The sequence below is a fragment of the Medicago sativa genome, chromosome 1, assembly GCF_051527215.1.
Source record: "Medicago sativa cultivar Bolivia chromosome 1, Bolivia_mono, whole genome shotgun sequence".
Classification (NCBI taxonomy): domain Eukaryota; kingdom Viridiplantae; phylum Streptophyta; class Magnoliopsida; order Fabales; family Fabaceae; genus Medicago; species Medicago sativa.
Genome location: NC_140749.1, coordinates 39,079,205 through 39,095,692, shown reverse-complemented (window position 1 = coordinate 39,095,692; position 16,488 = coordinate 39,079,205). Strand labels below are relative to the sequence as shown.

At 37.7% G+C, this 16,488-nt stretch overlaps 2 long non-coding RNA genes across 2 annotated transcripts; both read right to left on the bottom strand.

Annotated features, from left to right (window-relative positions):
* Positions 1-5,188: 5,188 nt before the first annotated feature.
* Positions 5,189-8,629, bottom strand: LOC146954869 (uncharacterized). Its single transcript, XR_015006926.1, has 2 exons — positions 7,169-8,629; positions 5,189-5,390 (listed from the first exon to the last, which is right to left on the bottom strand). It is a non-coding gene; the product is annotated as an uncharacterized LOC146954869 (long non-coding RNA).
* Positions 8,630-11,572: 2,943 nt separating this feature from the next.
* On the bottom strand, positions 11,573-15,008 carry LOC146954868 (uncharacterized). Its single transcript, XR_015015376.1, has 2 exons — positions 13,548-15,008; positions 11,573-11,769 (listed from the first exon to the last, which is right to left on the bottom strand). It is a non-coding gene; the product is annotated as an uncharacterized LOC146954868 (long non-coding RNA).
* Between the last annotated feature and the right edge of the window lie 1,480 nt (positions 15,009-16,488).

The following is a 16,488-nucleotide window of genomic DNA, read 5'->3' as shown; positions in this document are numbered from 1 at the left end:
GTTAGTTTAGTATTGGATACATTAAAAATTTACAACATTAAAACTTCGAATGAATAATCTTATACAACAAATGTGTTCGTACAACATAAATACTACTCAACTCTTAATAAATATACTATACGCAACCTTGAATATCCATACATCCTGCAGCGGTACAAACGAATACTTGTCGCATCATCCATTCGGCTACTAGCTTGCTAAACCAACCTGATATCTGAAACAAAATAAGGATTGGGATGAGACATAATGTGTCTAATTTACAACCTACGGTCACCACGTGTCTAATTTACAACCTGACGGTTGATTATACGTGTGTGGGGACTGGCATGCTTAGACGGTGGTGCATACTAGGGCCGTCATAATTCATCTTACTTGTTATAGGCTTACTATCATACATGTCATGGCGGTCAAGGGAACCTAAGACCACTATGCCAAGATACGGTAAACGCATCGAGGTCTTCGAGTAACATATTCATGACACCCTCCTAAGCCGGACGATTAGGGAAACCTAAGAACGTCATCGGCTTCACATTCTTTACTTGTCCTAATCATATCTTGTACTTAACATAAACATACATGATCATAAACATATCATACATAATCGCGTCTAAGTTCATTATTCATTATGTTAGCGTTGAACAAACATTATTATCTTGGTTCATTTTACGAATAGTCCCGGGTGGAGTAACCCCGAGAACAATCCCATACATGACCGATGTACGTGCATCGGACTCCCTCGGTGTCGTGCGGGTCCCTTGCGGCTTAAACCGTTCCCCTTAGGTCGAGAACCTCCCGTATCCCCCTAGCGTGGATAACAAGAGACACGAGCACCTAGGTCTTGCTTATTTCAGTGACATGCGGGTCCCTTACGGCTTGAATCGTTCCCCTAAGATCGAGAACCTCTTGTATCCCCCTGATGTGGATAATAAGAGACATGCCACCTACTTATACTTGTATTGGTCTTGTCGTATACATAAATTAAACATGTACATACTTGATCGTTTACCTCGGAACCTTAATCGAACCGATTAGTGGTAGACTCTTACTTGTTCATATACATATCTAATCATGGTGGAGTGATTGACTAATCAACCCACACTTATCATGCTTACTAACTTATTCTTGTTCATGTGTGAATATATAATTCGCATCCCGTCATTCTAGTAATTCATACTAACTTGCTAGTTCTCGACGACTATGTCGAGGTTCTAGTTTTCCTTTGCTTAATGATTTGCTTGCTACCCGATTCAAACATAAAATTCTCATTTACCATGCTTCACCATACTTGTCACATACTCATTCCATTATAAAGAAATCTCCTTTCAAAGTTTAACAATTAGGATCTTGGTTTGAGGGGTTCATTTCTCTTAAAAAGACTGCACAAGAAAAACCGCTCGCGAAAAGCCGAAACGACCTGAGGCGAACAAAACAATGGGTTCCCCCACTGTGTTGCTCGCCTAGGCAAGTAAAATTACTGGGGAGGCGAGCTCTTACTCGCCATGGCGAGTTGGGGGCGAGCAGGACCCCCTGTTCGACCTTCTAGCTCGCCTTGTGAGCAGTTTACTCGCCGTGGCGAGCTGTGACAGTCCAGCAACTTCAAAATTGATATTTTTGACTTAAAAACCTCAAACCAAGCATCCCCAAGTGCTATATGACCCTTAGGATCATTAGAAACCTATAAAAACAGTCATGGAACAAGTACATACAAGTATAGCAAGCATGGCAAGAAAAGGGGCAACTAACTTACACTTAAAATCCTAGAATTCATATAGTTTTCTTACTTGAATGAAACACATAAACCAAGGGTGGTAAGCTATCTAAGGAACTCACCTAGCCAAGTTCTTGTAACGTCTCCATGTCCCAAGCTCATACATGTACAAATCCTAGCTTTTGTCCCACTTGCTTCCTTTGCTCCATCCATTTTATCTTCATAACTCTCCTTTGATCAAGATGAAACCAAAACCCTAGCCTCTTGATTCTTCAATCCAATCTTCCAAGCATCATCCTCTACTAACACCAACAAACCCTAACTTCATGAACTTTCTCAATGAGGAGAAGAAATGGAAAACAACCCAACCAAGCTTCTAAGTAACATAATATCTTGATAGAACCTTTTTCATCTTGCTTCATGATTTAGTAAGATATTGAAAAGGATTTAAGAAGAGAAGGTAAGAGTTAATCCAACTAAAACCAAACTTTATATGTTTAAGATAACATTAAGGTTCATAACATAACTTGCCATGGAAGAGGAGATAGTTTAGAGAAGGTTGGTGGTGATGGGATGAAGGTGATTGGCGTGGAAGAAGAGAGAAGGGAGAGCAATTGTTCCAACTCAAACCCTAGAGAGAGAATGGAAAAAGATTATGAAGATATTTTGCCCCAAAATCAATTAAATACTCCCTTGACGTGAAATTACCAAAATACCCTTTATCTTAAGCGTGTTAGATACGACTCTGAGACTTAACTCGTATTTGACTGTCATCACTTAAAATATTCTCCATAAACTTACTTTTCTTTATATTAATCTTTTGGCACGTTTAATGGGTATAATCTGATACTGACAGGCGGGATATTACAGGTTGACAGATACATGTAGGTGGGAGAAATGACAATTAATGTTTGTGATTTTCCAATGCAATGTCCCTTGTTATCCATGCTTGTTATAGACTAACGTGCACAATTATTAAATTAGTATTGGAAAATGTATTGAGTGGGACTCAATAATTATTGCTTGCAAGCTTCTAATGTTATGGTGTCTCCATGCTTATATAGAGCACCATGAATTTTAAATGAGGCATATTGAGCATTTAATGCCTTTTAAAAGATTATCAAAGAGGACATTGGTTTGAGGGGTTTACTTTTATAAAAACAGCACTGAGAAACCGGACACGAAACTGCCAAGAACTGCTTGGAACGAGCCAACAACACGTTTTGGTGCTGTCAGCTCGCCATGGCGAGTTGGAGGCGAGTAGACCATGTGTTCTGTGGTCTAATTCGCCATGGCGAGTCCTAGCTCGCCCTGACGAGTTGTGACAGTCCAGAACTTGTAAAAATGGCATTTTTAGCTCAAAAACCTCAAAACCAACTGACCCAAAGTATATTTCAACTCTATTGATCATAGGATACTTGAAAAATATTCATATAACAAGTATTTACATGTTTAGCAAGCATGGCATGAAAAGGGCAACTAATCACAATACATAGAACTCTAGAATTCATGTTTTCCTTACAAAGTTAAACACATAATCCCAAAGGTGGAAAACTATCTATAGAACACACCTAGCATGTTTTTGAAGTTGGCTTCAAGATCCAAGCTCGAGCAACCAAACCCTAGCTTCTTGATCTTATGACATGAGGAAGGAAGTAGAAATCAAGCTTAAACCCAAGTTTATTATTGCTTCTTTGATCATGAAGTAACCATAACATGCACAATTTCATGCTCCAACCTCCAGCTTTACCAAAGACCAAACTCTAGCCTTGAATCTCTTCTTGTGAGTGAAAGAATTGGAAAACAAGCTTAATCCAAGTTGCCAATCTCTTATAGGATCATGTAGGAACCAAATCTTGATCATAAATCATTAAAGGAAGGAGGTTTGGTGAATTGGTGAGAAAGGGAGAGAGAGAGAGAGGGCGATGAGTAGAGAGAAGGACGAGAGAACTTCCTTTCTCAAAACCTAGAGAGAGAAAGAGTTTGAGATAATGAAATATTTTGGGCCAATTTCTCTTAAATACCCCTTTGTGGCCAAGTTACCCAAATACCCTTCATCTTAAACGTGTTTATACCGACACTGATACATACTCGTGCTTGACTGATGTCGTCGGATAAACATTCTCCGGCATACTTACTTTCCATGAACATTTGTCCTCTGACACGTTTGACTAGTAATATTCCATTACTGACGAGTGGGATATTACAGAATATGTGTATCAAACATGGGGTTAGAACTTGAGTGACATTGTGGTGTCAATGTCATTTGATATTGACCAACCACAATGTGACATGTGACTTTCTTCTCTCTCTCTTTTACAAGGATTTATTTTTTTGTTATATATTTTAACATAAATGATGACACGTGACACATTATGACTGGTCAATGACATGTGACATTGGAAGCCCAATGTCACCCAAGTAATATCCATCAAACATGTCTATGAAAAGGTAACCACCAAAACTACAGATACATTATGATTTATTTTTTTGTTATATTTTAACAGAAACGAGGAAACGTGACACATTATAATTGGTCAATGTCGCATGACATTGGAAGCCCAATGTCACTCAAGTAATATCCATCAAACATGTCTATTAAAAGGTAACCACCAAAAGTACATATACATTTCCTACAACTAGAATAATAATTGTGTGATATGAGGAAATATAGAAACAAGTCTTAGAACTACATACAGTTGTGGTGTTGGCTCAACAATAAGAAGTTAAGTTTTTAACTTCAAGATACAAAGTTAATAAAAAGTTTCAATTGGCATTCTTTTAGTTAATAAAAAGATTCAATTGCCATTTTTTTAAAATGAAAGTCACTAAACAACTTTCAACTAAGAGTGATAATAAAATAAAATAGAACAATATATATAAATTGCAATTTTAACAATAGTCGTGTACAGATCATAGCTTATGAAGGATAAATATAAGATTGGAAATAAAATAAGAATAATCAATTTAAAATTTACACGAGTTTCAATGGGTAAAACCAAAGAATAATATACACTAATAGCTTATTGATTCAGTAAATGTTGCAAAATGTGTGGAAATTAAGTTAAAAGATTAAACACAAATTTTCATGTTGCGTAGAATTAGTGTTGTATGAATTGAAAAAAGTGGAAGTCCCACATCGGATGGAACACATACATTAGTAGTGTTTATATAATAGGGGTGTACCACTAATTGCGGTACATAATCATGTGAACAAAACAAGCACTAGAGAAAAAATATACATTGATATATATTTTATTATTTGGAAATGATAAATTAAATAATTAATTTTTTTGACACAATTAAATAATTAATTTAATCATTATTAGAAAGTTCTTTCTTAGTCCCCAAGTTTTTTATTTTGGAACGCAAATTAATTTTTTTGACACAATTAAATAATTAATTTAATCATTATTAGAAAGTTGTAACACCCATACCAGACGTATCTAGAAAGTCTGGCACGTGCGTTAATATTAGTAATGGATACATTAAAATATACAACAATTAAAATCTTCGAATGAATAATATTTACATCAAGTTCCGTTCGTATAAATAATAATACAATACAACTCATCCATACATAAAAATACATCCTTGAAGTCCATAACATCCTGCAGCTTCACGAACGAACTCTTGAAGTAATATCCATCCGGCACCGAACATGCATAAACATCCTGCTTATCTGAAACAAATAAGGATTGGGATGAGACATAATGTCTCAGTGAGTTCCCCTAAATCTTAGGCTATAGGCAACCTCAGGGGGAAACCTACGGTCACCACGTGTCTACATTACAACCTGACGGTTGATTATACGTGTGTGGGGACTTGCATACTTAGACGGTAGTGCATACTAGAGCCGTCTTAGTCTTATCTCACTTGTTATAGGCTTTACTTCCTATACGTGTCATGGTGGTCGAGAGGGAACCTAGAACCGCATTGCCAAGAATACACGCTAAGTATCGAGGCCTAAGCATAACATGATCATGACACGATTCTAAACCGGACGATTAGGGGAATCCTAAGATTGTCATCGGTAACATGTTCATTTCTTGTTCTAATCCATGTTCTGTACCTGTCTTAAAGCATCTAATGCTCTTATTCTCGTACATAATCGTACATGAGTTCCTACGTGTTCATAATCATAATCGTGCATGGAATCATAATCATAACATACATAAACGTAACTAAGTTCATTTATGTTAGCGTTGAACAAACATTATTATCTTGGTTCATTTTATGGATAGTCCCGGGTGGAGTAACCCCGAAATCAATCCCATACATGACCGATGTACGTACATCGGACTCCCTCGGTGTCGTGCGGGTCCCTTGCGGCTTAAACCGTTCCCCTTAGGTCGAGAACCTCCTGTATCCCCCTGGCGTGGATAACAAGAGACACGAACACCTACGTCTTGTTACTCAGTGACATGCGGGTCCCTTACGGCTTGAATCGTTCTCATAGTGAGAACCCCTTGTATCCCCCTGATGTGGATATCAAGAGACATGTCACCTACACTTATTAGTCATAGTCTTGTCGTGCATAAGTTAAACATATACATACTTGAGTGCTTACCTCGGAACCTTAATCGAACCGATTAGTGGTAAACTCTTACTTGTTCATATTCATACCTAATCATGGTGGAGAGACTAACTAGTCAAACCACGGCTTACGTACTTGTTAAATCATACTAGCTCTTGTGCGAAGAGATTACACTTCGCGTCTTATCACTCTAGGGATTCTTGCTAAACATACTAGTTCTCGACTAGCTAAGCCGAGGCTCTACATACATTCCCTTTCTTAGTTCATTACTACCCCATCATGCTTAAACTCTCTTAAGTCATCTTTGTGACCCATGTTAAATTGCCATGATTATCGGTTCGAGTTCTATGGATGATTGTACATTTTTCTATTAATTCCGAGGACCCAAAATGCCATAACCCAAGTAACAAACCATTTAGGAATTCAAAGTTTTAACCAAGTCAAGATGGTTCCAGTTGTAAAATAAGTGAAAACAGTAAAAATATACGTCAACCCGATCGCATCGGACCCCCACACGACTGGCCCCAAGCACCCGAGCACAAAACAACACAAAAGTTGCCCTGTCAGGGGCGCCTGGCGCCAGAGAGTGGGCGCCTAGCGCTGGCCTCTCTGACTTTGGGCGCCTAGCGCCCTTGTTCAGGCGCAGCGCTGCGAACCTGCGGGTTTCGGCTGCGGGTTCGTGGCATTTTCGACCCAAAACTCCAATTTTTGATCTCCTAAATGTACCAACTCATTCCAAACATTGTTAACAAGTTTATGTACTCAAAATAGCTTACGAAAACATATATAAGATCAAGTTCCATGGCAATTTATCATGTAACACAAGGCATGGCTTTAGGTTCAATAAAATGTCATAGAAGCTAAACTAGCACAAAACATGAATATCCAACCCAAAGGTAGGTTACTCTATCTATAGAACTCACCTAGTCATGTTGTGAACTTGATTCCAAAGCTTCAAGCATCTTCTTTACTCCATGTCTCAAAACCCTAACTTTTGACTCACCAACAACTATGGCCTTAACTCCACAATCCATCTTCAAATCATCTTCTTCTTTGTTTCTTAACCATGAATAAACCTTAGCTTGCATCATCTTCTCTTGACATCAACAAACCCCATTTCTTCATGAACTTATCTTAAGGAGAAAGAGTGGAACAACCCAAACCAAACCCCCACAACTTGGAAGATCATATAGGAACATAACCCACAAGCTTGACATGAGTAAAAGGAAGAAATTATGGAAGAAAAAAGAAGAGAGGGTGGCGCATGAGAAGAGGGAAGGAAGAGAAAGCTCTTGCCCAAAAAACCTAGAGAGAGAGAGAAGATTGGAAATGAGATATTCTTTGGCCATTTCCATATAAATATCTCTTAATCGAGCAATTACCAAAATGCCCTTGCCTTAAACGTGTTACATCCGTCTCTGATACTTATCTCGTATTAAGCTGACATCTCGTAATAAATATTTCCATCACACTTACTTTCCATGAATAAAATTCATCTGACACGATCAACGGTTAATATACCGATACTGTCAGGCGGGATATTACACTCTACCCCCCTTAAAAAAAATTTCGTCCTCGAAATTTAGATATTGACTACCAATCCCTATGATAGAACTTGCCATCTATGGTCTGAACCAAACATTTTCCATTCATACATATCCAAAGGTTCCGTCGTATCATGTCCTCATCTCATTTCTTAACCCGCATATAACTGAGCGTAACCTCCTTGATCTTAATACCATTCTTATGTAGAGTTATCTTAGTATATCATGATTCAGAACTTACCTTGCTACACATAAACTTATTGTCTCGGTCTCGTATCTTACCCGCTTAACATAAATCGTTCATAAAGGTATCTTATCATAAACATGAACACTCAGGATTTGTCTTTTAACTGGAATCCTACCGGAAACCAGGTTTGCCCTGCAGTGCTTACTTGCAACATTAAAACATCTTTCATACATTCATAATCTTTCTTGCCGCACTTTGCGACTTATGCCTCTTACGTACATTACTCACAAGACAATTCCACGATTCACTTATCCCTTTCTGAGTCTTAGGAAATCTTCGATCTCATTGCAATCTTATTGCATCTTATCACCCGTACTAAGAGGTAACTCATATTGCTTGGCATGAAAAAGTGATATCGATTAGCCACGTCATCTGACAATCTAACAGCCAACGTTGCGGTTCACATGCTCTTGAAACTTGCTAGAAATTCTACTTGCACTTATGTCAACATTCTTGTAACATTTCCGTGTATCCTACCTGACATTGGCTTCATACGAACCTTGTCGTTTCCATAACCTATACATACTTTCAAGTGCCGCCTCTTGTTAAATGATAACGATACGTGTTCTAAAATCTTCTTTAAAGAAATATTTCTTAAATTTTTGGTATTCGGGTTCTTGGAACGAATTTATACATGACTAAAACAATTTTATCATTTCTAAAACTGATTGTATAAAGGTGCCACAAAACCACCGGACGAGTTTCGATATTATTTTTTTTTTTTTTTTTTTTGGAAAAGATTTAACAACTCGCCCAAAACTTGTCCCCGACAAGTTGGTCCTGAAGTTTGTACGTTGTAAGTGAGTCCACTTACAACGGACCTCATCAGTTTCAAAAATGTATAATTTCATAAGTTTAAATAAAAACATCGTTCCCAAGTTCCATAATACCAATCTTAACTTTTAAAAGTTTTAAAATCATAACTTAACATGTCTTAACAAGTATCGTTTTCACTCAACAAGTATTGCGTACGAGAGTATGATTCTCTTTGCATCAACTAGAGAGTTGCACCTTCTTTCATGATAGCATACTTAACTTCGAAGATAAATTCTTTTCTTATTCAACCGATATACATACTTGCCATACCGCTTTTATATCCATAAGAAATCCTTGGACCTCTTAACATAAACTTATTTCTCTTCTTCGAAACACTAAACTTGATTCTCCGCATTATCTCATTCGATTATCGCTCTTGATGCTTTGATTCTTTACCTAAGTCACGGAACGTAACCTTCTGATCCTTACATGTTTTCTATTATCATCATCCATGCATCTTGACCAATTATCATACGACAATTCTTGTCCTTTTCATCTTACCTAGATGACGACACATACTTAAAACTTTTACCTTAGCCAATGATATTTATGTAAACATCCATTCTTACTTATCACACCAAGAACTCCTCACTTGTCTTATGATGCTTCTGCTAAACTTGCCTTACCAACCGAACATTCTTCACGAAGATTCATACATACTAAATTTACCATGTTTCGTGTTTAACAATTACTTCCATGGCGCTACTCTGATTCCCTCTGGTTGGTTTACACGAACACTATAACCCGTTAGAGCAATTGAGACTTCAATTCATGCTTATCACTTGGATACTTACTTCTTGAACTATTCTCAGAATATTCTATGTTGCAAACACTATCACAACCTTACTCTTGACTTGTAAATTCAAAACTCATGATATTTTATCTTATGCTCATAATACTTGACTTGGGGGTAAACCTTACGTTCTTGCTGGTTGCATTTACCATACATATCACACTTGAACTTGTTTCCGAGGAAACTCGAATTCCTTTAACAACTCCTCTAACACTTGAACATATCTTCCTTAAACCTCTAGCCTGGTACCTTCGTATCTTCGCATACTACATTTTGCTTAATCATACCAATGCTTGCTGATTGATTTTTCTTTTAAAGTAACTATGTAAACTAGCGCATAGGTCATTGACGTCGAAAATTTTCTACTTTATAAATATATTGAATTTAGGCCCCGGCCGTTAATACAAAATCATAGAACGAGTTGATAACATATACGTGTCATCAATTCTAGATTCTAATGAGTCTAGCTCGCTCTACGAGTGTCGTAGCAAACCGGTTCCTAGAAAATCTCGTGAATTTTTTCAAAAGTCAACTTCAATCACCCATACGCGTAAATCTTTCTAAAATTATTTAAACTTAATGATCCAACATCATATCGAGCCCTAGCATGTTCGTTAAGCAAAACATAAGTTCGAGAGATACGCCATAATTCCACATACTCCGAAAACTTTGTGATGTCTTATAACTTTGCACCAATTAAATTTCTTGCTTCATACCTCATGCATACGCATTCACTTTATCCAGTCATATGCAGGAACTTTGTACTATTGATCTTGGCTCTTGACACATTAACCTCCAAAGCTACCTTAAACCGGATTGATTTCCGTTAATACTTGTCCATGCATTTTCTTCCTCAGAAATCTTAAGATATGATGTGCATTCGATACTTGATGTTATAGAGAGTGTTGGTTATATAAAAGATTGTGAAAACAACCCCCAATAGCTACTACTGACCCTAGAGATGAAATAACAGTTCTCAAAAAAACTGAAAAATTCGATCCAGGTTCGCTATTAGCGAAATCCTCTGGATTAATTTCGCTATTAGCGAAATTTTCGCTATTGGCATATTTTTTTCAACTCAGTTTTCCAAAAAGAAAAATCGTATTTCACATAAAAATCTTATTTCTTCAAGTATCCCAATGCATATCATTCCTTCCAAACATATTAAAACAATTCTATAACATTTGCATGGCAAGCATTAACATCATTCGGTTCCATTCAAGGCACATTAGAAACTGATATCTTGTCATCACGTCTCTTAACGTAAAATTTCCACCTAATCCTTAACTTCATCTGCTAAGAATGGCTTACTTCATTACGTTGCTACTCATGCAACTTCCAAACATACATATAGTTAACTTCATTCATATAATGCTATTCCTGAGAGCCTGCTGACTCCGTCAACATACACCGACCTCTTACTACCTTGTAGCCTTGTTCGGACATTCTAGAATATCTTAAACCCGTTCCAACAACAACTCTTACCGAAACTTTCGGTCATGGTTAGATACATATATCCAACTTCTTCACTTACGGGTACATGGAGTATCGTTATCATCTTACCCGACATTGTCGGAACGTTTCTTCTTAACATGCCTTACATTCCCAGAGGATTCACACTTCTACTTGATTAGTTCACCGGCCACCTTTTGGCACGATCAAACTACTTCATCATATACTTCATTCCTCCTGGGTCCTATTCAGCTCTCAGGCATCCATTCTAATCACTGAATGTTAAATTGAGTTGATCAGGCTCAACTAACATCAACAATTAGAACATCTACCCGGAACCCAATGGTCCCACTACCTTAGTTGTAATTTAATGACCCAAGGCACGGTCTGAATCGACCTGCTCTGATACCAATTGTAACACCCATACCAGACGTATCTAGAAAGTCTGGCACGTGCGTTAATATTAGTAATGGATACATTAAAATATACAACAATTAAAATCTTCGAATGAATAATATTTACATCAAGTTCCGTTCGTATAAATAATAATACAATACAACTCATCCATACATAAAAATACATCCTTGAAGTCCATAACATCCTGCAGCTTCACGAACGAACTCTTGAAGTAATATCCATCCGGCACCGAACATGCATAAACATCCTGCTTATCTGAAACAAATAAGGATTGGGATGAGACATAATGTCTCAGTGAGTTCCCCTAAATCTTAGGCTATAGGCAACCTCAGGGGGAAACCTACGGTCACCACGTGTCTACATTACAACCTGACGGTTGATTATACGTGTGTGGGGACTTGCATACTTAGACGGTAGTGCATACTAGAGCCGTCTTAGTCTTATCTCACTTGTTATAGGCTTTACTTCCTATACGTGTCATGGCGGTCGAGAGGGAACCTAGAACCGCATTGCCAAGAATACACGCTAAGTATCGAGGCCTAAGCATAACATGATCATGACACGATTCTAAACCGGACGATTAGGGGAATCCTAAGATCGTCATCGGTAACATGTTCATTTCTTGTTCTAATCCATGTTCTGTACCTGTCTTAAAGCATCTAATGCTCTTATTCTCGTACATAATCGTACATGAGTTCCTACGTGTTCATAATCATAATCGTGCATGGAATCATAATCATAACATACATAAACGTAACTAAGTTCATTTATGTTAGCGTTGAACAAACATTATTATCTTGGTTCATTTTACGGATAGTCCCGGGTGGAGTAACCCCGAAATCAATCCCATACATGACCGATGTACGTACATCGGACTCCCTCGGTGTCGTGCGGGTCCCTTGCGGCTTAAACCGTTCCCCTTAGGTCGAGAACCTCCTGTATCCCCCTGGCGTGGATAACAAGAGACACGAACACCTACGTCTTGTTACTCAGTGACATGCGGGTCCCTTACGGCTTGAATCGTTCTCATAGTGAGAACCCCTTGTATCCCCCTGATGTGGATATCAAGAGACATGTCACCTACACTTATTAGTCATAGTCTTGTCGTGCATAAGTTAAACATATACATACTTGAGTGCTTACCTCGGAACCTTAATCGAACCGATTAGTGGTAAACTCTTACTTGTTCATATTCATACCTAATCATGGTGGAGAGACTAACTAGTCAAACCACGGCTTACGTACTTGTTAAATCATACTAGCTCTTGTGCGAAGAGATTACACTTTGCGTCTTATCACTCTAGGGATTCTTGCTAAACATACTAGTTCTCGACTAGCTAAGCCGAGGCTCTACATACATTCCCTTTCTTAGTTCATTACTACCCCATCATGCTTAAACTCTCTTAAGTCATCTTTGTGACCCATGTTAAATTGCCATGATTATCGGTTCGAGTTCTATGGATGATTGTACATTTTTCTATTAATTCCGAGGACCCAAAATGCCATAACCCAAGTAACAAACCATTTAGGAATTCAAAGTTTTAACCAAGTCAAGATGGTTCCAGTTGTAAAATAAGTGAAAACAGTAAAAATATACGTCAACCCGATCGCATCGGACCCCCACACGACTGGCCCCAAGCACCCGAGCACAAAACAACACAAAAGTTGCCCTGTCAGGGGCGCCTGGCGCCAGAGAGTGGGCGCCTAGCGCTGGCCTCTCTGACTTTGGGCGCCTAGCGCCCTTGTTCAGGCGCAGCGCTGCGAACCTGCGGGTTTCGGCTGCGGGTTCGTGGCATTTTCGACCCAAAACTCCAATTTTTGATCTCCTAAATGTACCAACTCATTCCAAACATTGTTAACAAGTTTATGTACTCAAAATAGCTTACGAAAACATATATAAGATCAAGTTCCATGGCAATTTATCATGTAACACAAGGCATGGCTTTAGGTTCAATAAAATGTCATAGAAGCTAAACTAGCACAAAACATGAATATCCAACCCAAAGGTAGGTTACTCTATCTATAGAACTCACCTAGTCATGTTGTGAACTTGATTCCAAAGCTTCAAGCATCTTCTTTACTCCATGTCTCAAAACCCTAACTTTTGACTCACCAACAACTATGGCCTTAACTCCACAATCCATCTTCAAATCATCTTCTTCTTTGTTTCTTAACCATGAATAAACCTTAGCTTGCATCATCTTCTCTTGACATCAACAAACCCCATTTCTTCATGAACTTATCTTAAGGAGAAAGAGTGGAACAACCCAAACCAAACCCCCACAACTTGGAAGATCATATAGGAACATAACCCACAAGCTTGACATGAGTAAAAGGAAGAAATTATGGAAGAAAAAAGAAGAGAGGGTGGCGCATGAGAAGAGGGAAGGAAGAGAAAGCTCTTGCCCAAAAAACCTAGAGAGAGAGAGAAGATTGGAAATGAGATATTCTTTGGCCATTTCCATATAAATATCTCTTAATCGAGCAATTACCAAAATGCCCTTGCCTTAAACGTGTTACATCCGTCTCTGATACTTATCTCGTATTAAGCTGACATCTCGTAATAAATATTTCCATCACACTTACTTTCCATGAATAAAATTCATCTGACACGATCAACGGTTAATATACCGATACTGTCAGGCGGGATATTACACTCTACCCCCCTTAAAAAAAATTTCGTCCTCGAAATTTAGATATTGACTACCAATCCCTATGATAGAACTTGCCATCTATGGTCTGAACCAAACATTTTCCATTCATACATATCCAAAGGTTCCGTCGTATCATGTCCTCATCTCATTTCTTAACCCGCATATAACTGAGCGTAACCTCCTTGATCTTAATACCATTCTTATGTAGAGTTATCTTAGTATATCATGATTCAGAACTTACCTTGCTACACATAAACTTATTGTCTCGGTCTCGTATCTTACCCGCTTAACATAAATCGTTCATAAAGGTATCTTATCATAAACATGAACACTCAGGATTTGTCTTTTAACTGGAATCCTACCGGAAACCAGGTTTGCCCTGCAGTGCTTACTTGCAACATTAAAACATCTTTCATACATTCATAATCTTTCTTGCCGCACTTTGCGACTTATGCCTCTTACGTACATTACTCACAAGACAATTCCACGATTCACTTATCCCTTTCTGAGTCTTAGGAAATCTTCGATCTCATTGCAATCTTATTGCATCTTATCACCCGTACTAAGAGGTAACTCATATTGCTTGGCATGAAAAAGTGATATCGATTAGCCACGTCATCTGACAATCTAACAGCCAACGTTGCGGTTCACATGCTCTTGAAACTTGCTAGAAATTCTACTTGCACTTATGTCAACATTCTTGTAACATTTCCGTGTATCCTACCTGACATTGGCTTCATACGAACCTTGTCGTTTCCATAACCTATACATACTTTCAAGTGCCGCCTCTTGTTAAATGATAACGATACGTGTTCTAAAATCTTCTTTAAAGAAATATTTCTTAAATTTTTGGTATTCGGGTTCTTGGAACGAATTTATACATGACTAAAACAATTTTATCATTTCTAAAACTGATTGTATAAAGGTGCCACAAAACCACCGGACGAGTTTCGATATTATTTTTTTTTTTTTTTTTTTTGGAAAAGATTTAACAACTCGCCCAAAACTTGTCCCCGACAAGTTGGTCCTGAAGTTTGTACGTTGTAAGTGAGTCCACTTACAACGGACCTCATCAGTTTCAAAAATGTATAATTTCATAAGTTTAAATAAAAACATCGTTCCCAAGTTCCATAATACCAATCTTAACTTTTAAAAGTTTTAAAATCATAACTTAACATGTCTTAACAAGTATCGTTTTCACTCAACAAGTATTGCGTACGAGAGTATGATTCTCTTTGCATCAACTAGAGAGTTGCACCTTCTTTCATGATAGCATACTTAACTTCGAAGATAAATTCTTTTCTTATTCAACCGATATACATACTTGCCATACCGCTTTTATATCCATAAGAAATCCTTGGACCTCTTAACATAAACTTATTTCTCTTCTTCGAAACACTAAACTTGATTCTCCGCATTATCTCATTCGATTATCGCTCTTGATGCTTTGATTCTTTACCTAAGTCACGGAACGTAACCTTCTGATCCTTACATGTTTTCTATTATCATCATCCATGCATCTTGACCAATTATCATACGACAATTCTTGTCCTTTTCATCTTACCTAGATGACGACACATACTTAAAACTTTTACCTTAGCCAATGATATTTATGTAAACATCCATTCTTACTTATCACACCAAGAACTCCTCACTTGTCTTATGATGCTTCTGCTAAACTTGCCTTACCAACCGAACATTCTTCACGAAGATTCATACATACTAAATTTACCATGTTTCGTGTTTAACAATTACTTCCATGGCGCTACTCTGATTCCCTCTGGTTGGTTTACACGAACACTATAACCCGTTAGAGCAATTGAGACTTCAATTCATGCTTATCACTTGGATACTTACTTCTTGAACTATTCTCAGAATATTCTATGTTGCAAACACTATCACAACCTTACTCTTGACTTGTAAATTCAAAACTCATGATATTTTATCTTATGCTCATAATACTTGACTTGGGGGTAAACCTTACGTTCTTGCTGGTTGCATTTACCATACATATCACACTTGAACTTGTTTCCGAGGAAACTCGAATTCCTTTAACAACTCCTCTAACACTTGAACATATCTTCCTTAAACCTCTAGCCTGGTACCTTCGTATCTTCGCATACTACATTTTGCTTAATCATACCAATGCTTGCTGGTTGATTTTTCTTTTAAAGTAACTATGTAAACTAGCGCATAGGTCATTGACGTCGAAAATTTTCTACTTTATAAATATATTGAATTTAGGCCCCGGCCGTTAATACAAAATCATAGAACGAGTTGATAACATATACGTGTCATCAATTCTAGATTCTAATGAGTC